Below are 6403 nucleotides of genomic sequence, written 5' to 3'. Positions count from 1 at the left end.
GATATAAGATAGGATGAATATAAAGCTAATGTTCTCCCATGTAAACTATCACATAATTCACAATAAAACATTAAAGAGAGAGAGAGAGACTCTGAAACTTGTTCTCCAGCGCAGAGATGCTAAAGCAAATAGAAGAAGTGAGAAGGTACAAGAGCTGAACGGAAAATTTCCAAGGGCAGCTTGAGAAGACGAAGTCAAATATTATATAGCAAAATGCGCAAAGACCTGGAGTGCAAAAACCAAGAGGCAAGAACATGTTCAGCATTTCTCAAACTAAAAGAACAGAAGAAAAATTCAAACCTCGACTCGTGGTACTGAAGGATTTTATGGGCAAAATACTGAATGATGCGGAAAGCATCAAAAGAAAATGGAGGGAATACACAGTCACTGTAACAAAAAGAAATGGTTGATGTTCAATCATTTCAAGAGGTAGCATATTATCAAGAGCCTTGGCATCATAGACAGGTACAAAGCACTCAGCCCAACAGCAGCACACTAAACATTATTTTTCATTGCACATAGAACTTTCTACAGAATAGACCATATGTTAGGCTACAAAGCAAATCTCAATAAATTTTAAAACATCAGAGTACTACAAAGTATCTTCTCAGATCTAGGAAGATCAAGGGGAAAAAATCAAATACATGGAAATCAAACAACATCTGCTGTAAGGCTAACTGTGTAATCGATCAGATAAAAATAAAATAAATAAAGGCAGATCCCGGACTCGCAGCGGGAACTGGCAGAAACACTGGCAAACTTGGAGAGACAGATCTATGCTTTTGCAGGAAGCTAAGGAGCTCTGGTAGCCTAGTGGTTACGAATCCGGCTGCTAATATCACGGTCAGCAGTTCGAAACTACCACTTGCTCCGCGGGAGGAAGATGAGGCTCTCTGCTCCCATAAAGATTTACAGCCTCCCTAGTAGCACCGACCTGCTTCCGTAAAACTGTCTTAGAAACCCTGTACGGTTCATTGAGTCAGAATCAACTCGATGGCAGTAGAAACTCCAATAGCAAAAAAAACGATAGAAGGAACCGGAAGTTTAAGGAAGCTGGAGCGACTCTTCAGTGAATCCTTAGTTACCTCAGCAGCTGCAATTAAGTGCATTGGCAGGAGTTCAGGACCGGCTCATTAAAAACAGTGAGCTAAAAAGTGGGACAGAAAGTGATACACCCCCAGACTGCCACAATCAGGGAAATGAGTCCAGGCAGGAGGACCCCACAATCAGGAAAATGAGTCCAGGCAGGAGGACCCCGAGGATCTGGACGGATCTGTGCAGGGAGTGAAACCTCAGAAGGCTGCTTCTTCCACTTCCTCAGGGAGTCATCACAGCAGCCATAAAACCAAAAAGCATAAAAACCAGGGCAGTTTTGTATATTAGGTTAGGCGGCCAAGTTTAAAAAAACAAACAGAAAAACGTGATAGAGAATTGAACTCAAGTTAAACAAAAAACCATGAGCTGACTATTAGAAGACTCTTTAGTACAGAAGCTTCCCTTATCCGACCGTCTATCACAAAGATAGACACCTCACTTGAGTGCGTGGTCATCTACATCTGCTCTCCCCGACCCAGTGCCTGCGACTCTTGAGTAATTTATTCTGAAAAGTGGGGACGAAGTCATTTCTGTAAAAGCACATTGGATCATTTGCGTTTTGTCATTTTTAGTAACAGAACTGTAGGAAGATCAAGAAGACATGGTTGTAACCCCAGCTGGTTGCTGACTGTGTGTTTGCCTTCCTGGAATGAAAGCCCTCCCCTAGAGGGGTTGGTGTCAGCTGCATCAGTGATACCCATCAGAAATGCTGGTTGGCTTCGTTTTAAGTGGCAAGTTGCGTTTCAGATGGAGGCTGTAAACATCTGGCATTTTCTTTGTGTTTTATTATTTATTATTTTTCTATTTTTTTTACCAGCTGATTTTCTTTCGGGACTTTTCGTAATGCCATTGTACAGTTCAGATCTTTTTGCTGACATATCTGATCATCTGTTTTGTGACGTTGCCAATATTCTTAATCTGGCTTACCATAAATAAGATGGGGACCTTGGTTTAAAAAAAGAAAGAAAGAATTTCCTTGAGTCAAAGAAAAAAAACGACAACTTACCTAAATTTTTGGGATACAGCAAAAGCAGTGCTTAGAGTACAATTTATTTGTACACATCCAAAAAGAAAAAAGTTACCCAAATCAACACCTTAACCCAACTTCTTCTATGGTCTTCCTTATTCACTGTCCGGTTTTCCCATGCATATGCGGTAATTGAAAATACCATGGCTTGGGTCAGGCACACCTTAGTCTTCAAACTGACATCTTTGCTATTGAACACTTTAAAGAGGTCTTGTGCAGCAATTTTGCCTAACACAGTACGTAGTTTGATTTCTTGACTGCTGCTTTCATGAGAGTTGATACTTGATCTGAGCAAAATGAAGTTTTTTGACAACTTCAATCTTTTCTGTTTATATGGATGCTGTTTATTGGTTCAGTGATGAGGATTTTTGTCTTCTTTACATTTAGGTTCAACTCATACTGAAGGCTGTGCTCTTTGATCTACATCAGTAAGTATTTTTAAGTCCTCTTCACTTTCAGCAAGCAAGGTTATATCATCTGCATATCACAGGTTGTTAATGATTCTTCCTCCAATCCTGATGCCACATTTTTCTTCATGTAATCCAGTTTCTCGAATTATGTGCTCAACATAAAGATGGAACACATATGTGGAAAAGAATATAACCCTGGTGCACACCTTTCCTAATTTTAAACAATTCAGTGTTCCCTTGTTCTGTTCAAACAACTGCCTCTTGGTCTATGTACAGGTTCCTCATGAGCACAATTAAGTGTTCTGGAATATTTATTCTCCACAATATTTTCTATAGCTTGCCATGATCCACAAATTGAAAGTCTTTGCATAATCAACAAAGCACAGGTAAACATCTTGCTGGTGTTCTCTGCTTTCAGCCAAGATCCATGTGACATCATCAATGATATCCCTTGCTCCACATCCTCTTATGAATCTGGCTTGAACCTCTGGAAGTTCTATGCTAATGTACATTTGCAGTCATTTTTTAATTATCTTTAGCAAACTTTTACTTCTATGAGATATTAATGATATTGGCAGATGACTTCTACATTCTGCTGATGAAATTAGTCAATCACCAATGGAGAAATATTGTATGAAACAACTGTTGTAAAAAGTTAAGAACAGACTTTCTTGATAAAAGAAACAGATTTTCTTGCTGAAAGAAATGCTCTGTTGTACATAGGGTCTTTATGAGTCAGAATGTGGGGACAGAAGGAAAATTTTTCATGGGCTAGAGTGTGGTTCTATCCTGATAATCCACTCTAATAACATGCCAATGGTGGCCCACACATGATGCTCAGAGGAAATTTTTTCCAACTTTATATTGTCAATTGAGTCAAGTTGTCGGAGAACAATATTAAAAGTACCATGGACTGCCAGGACAAAGAAACCTGTTTTGGAAGATGCAAAACCAGAATGCTCCTTAGAAGCCACAGACTTCATCTTATACTTTGGACATATTATCAGGATGGACCAGTCGCTATAGTAGGACATGCTTGGTAAAGTGAAGGGTCAGTGAAAAAGGGGAAGATCCCCAATGAGATGGACTGGCACAGTGGCAGCAGCAATGGGCTTAAGTGTTAACAGTTGTGATGGCGCAGGACCAGGCAGTGTCTTGTACTATTGTGCATAGGGTGAGTCCAAACCAACTTGACAGCACTTAACAACTACAACATGCCAATTTACCTCTTTGGATACCTTCCTCCACTATACACCAAGGCAGTTCTGGTGCTTCAATCTGATGTAACGTGGGCCATCACACAGGTCATCCTTTAGTGAATCAACCAAATAGATTATTGGATCCTTTCTTCTCAACAAAGACACTGCATGCTGTGATCTGTGGGCCTATATCAATAAATTCAGACTGAGTCAACCTTATATTCTTTGCACCATTATCCTACATCTGTAATACTCATCCCCACACATATTCTGTAGGTTTTTGTACATATTAGAAAAATCAAGTCGTTGTTTGGGAATGTAGTGCACTTCTTCTTGGGTCATAATTTGTGTTCACCTTTTTGGGCTTGCTGGGACTTAAGTCTAGTTATTGATCTAGAAGCAGTAATTGGTAGAAGTGTTTCCTGGCAACAGTCTGCAATGTCTTGTAAGACATCTGCCTCAGGCAGTACCCTGGACACCATCTCAGTAGGCAGCTGGGTTAAACTCATCTCACATAGGCAGAGGGGGTAAGGGATCAGCAAACAAAGATGAAGTAATCTCTTTAGATAAGTGGAGCCATCAGCAAGTGGTTCAACAGAATTTATGGGCCCAATGATTATCTGCCCTTTTGTCTCATCCTGTTTCAGGATCCTATTTATTCCCAATCAATATGTGTTGTTTTAAGTGCAGTTGAGTCAGTTCCAACTCATAGTGACTCTGCACAGGGTTTCCAAGGATGGTGCATTTGAGCTGCTGACCTTGTGGTTAGCAATCCAGTGCTCATCCTAGTGCCACATGAGGACTCCATATAGATGCAAAGAGAGGGTTATATCAAGGACATGGCTGGCAGTTGTAGAGGCAGGTAGATAGGAAGTTTGTGGGTCAGATGTCAGGCTGAAGTCTTCTCCTGACTCGCACAGATGCAGGAGCTGATGAACCCAAGATGGCACCGTCAGAGGGCAGGCTTTTGGATGCAAAAGCGAATGAATCCAAGGTCTGCAGAAAAGACAGCAGGCCACTGGCTGAAGTCCAAAGAACTGGAGGTCAGATGACAAACCACATGCATGATCCAGACCCAACAAAGAAAGCAAGTCTTTTCCCAAGTGTCCAATATATTGGAAGCAGGCCATACCTCCAAGGAAATGTTCTTTCAGTTGATTGGTTTCTCATAGCACTTTCATCATTACATTATGTATGATACCATCATGGGGGATTTGGTGGCGGTGGCGGTGGACCGTGGAGTCAGTTCCAACTCACAGCAACCCTGTATAGGATTTCCAAGGCTGTAACTATTTATGGGAGCGAAAGCCTCACCTTTCTTCTGGGGGATTACTACACCTAATTGCTAAACCAAGAATCCTGGCCCAGACAGGTTGACACAAAACCTTAACTATCACAATAACTAAGACAATTCTTTAAGTGCAAAATCACTATCTTGTAACATCAAAATGCTGCAGTCAACATTCTCACAAGGCCTGCTGCCGAGAAGTAGCTAAAGATACCGCTAAAGCGATCTTAAGTAGTCATGCAGCAGGTTCGGGCTGAGACAGACACTGAAGTGTCCTGGTGTGGCGCTGCAGGTTAATATGCTGGACTGCAAAGTCGATTTGAACTGCAAGGTTGGCAGTTCGAGCTCACCAGCTGCTCCTCAGAAACCCTGTATAGGGTCGCTATGGGTCAGAATGTACTCGATGACACTTAACAATAACATAGGCAAATTAAGATATAGGCATAACCCAGGTGACATTTCTGAAGTATTATTATATAAATATGTGGTATATGTCGTCTTCTTAACAACAAATGAGGTTATTCATTTCCTTGGCCCCTAAAATTTTCACAAGCAACCCCTGTAAGGATACAGAAACCATACAAGTTTAAGAGAAACATTTAATAGACCCATCAGCCAAGTATTAGAGAAGGAAAAAGAGATAGATCACCCAGCCAGTAAATGCAGGAAGCAGATACCACCCTTAGGCTTGGGGACAAAGTGAAGAGACAGGTATTATTAGAAGTTAGAATTCTGGAAATACAGCACAGTGGGCTGCTGGGCTCTGCAGAGGGAAGAGCAGTCTATTGTCCTGCTGCTGGCTGCATCTCTTGGAGACACAGAGGAGGTCACTTCTAGGGTCATGTATGGGAAATCTGAAAACTGGAACTAAGTTGCTGTTAGGTGAAGAGCTGCTGCTGGAATCATCTGTACCTTATTCTCCCTGGTCTTCCTGCTACCAGAACCTACCACAGAGAAATGTAGTTTATAGAAGTATAGTCCCAAGACCACAAAGTAGAATACAATTTAAAAAAAAACTGCATGTTGTATAACTGAGGTCTCTAGGGTTTTCAGTGGCTCTTGTTCAGGAGATCACCTGGTCTTTTGTCCTCTGCATGGACTCAAATTGCCAACCTTTCAGTTATTAGCCGAGTACTTTAACTGTTTGTACTACCTATGGAGTGCAGAATACAGAAAGATGGATAAAGGTTGATAGTAATAATCAGTATACCCACCCACACTTGCAGATAATACCCACTTATCCTGGCTTCAGTGACTGGATGATCAGAGCTCAACCAGAAGTAAAAAGAGGAAAAAAAAGTATTCTCATACAATTTGATGAACTTGACCTACACCTATGGAAGCAGTAGCTCAAAAGAGGGAACAAGTCCTTACAGCAAGAATC

At 41.2% G+C, this 6403-nt stretch overlaps 1 pseudogene; it reads left to right on the top strand.

Annotated features, from left to right (window-relative positions):
• Positions 1-1472, top strand: part of LOC102825735 — a 43384-nt pseudogene extending 41912 nt beyond the window's left edge.
• The last annotated feature ends 4931 nt before the right edge of the window (positions 1473-6403 follow it).

The sequence above is a fragment of the Chrysochloris asiatica genome, unplaced genomic scaffold (genome assembly GCF_000296735.1).
Source record: "Chrysochloris asiatica unplaced genomic scaffold, ChrAsi1.0 scaffold00556, whole genome shotgun sequence".
NCBI classification, from domain to species: domain Eukaryota; kingdom Metazoa; phylum Chordata; class Mammalia; order Afrosoricida; family Chrysochloridae; genus Chrysochloris; species Chrysochloris asiatica.
The sequence above is the reverse complement of the archived record's forward strand: the minus strand, read 5'-3'. Positions and strand labels throughout refer to the sequence as shown.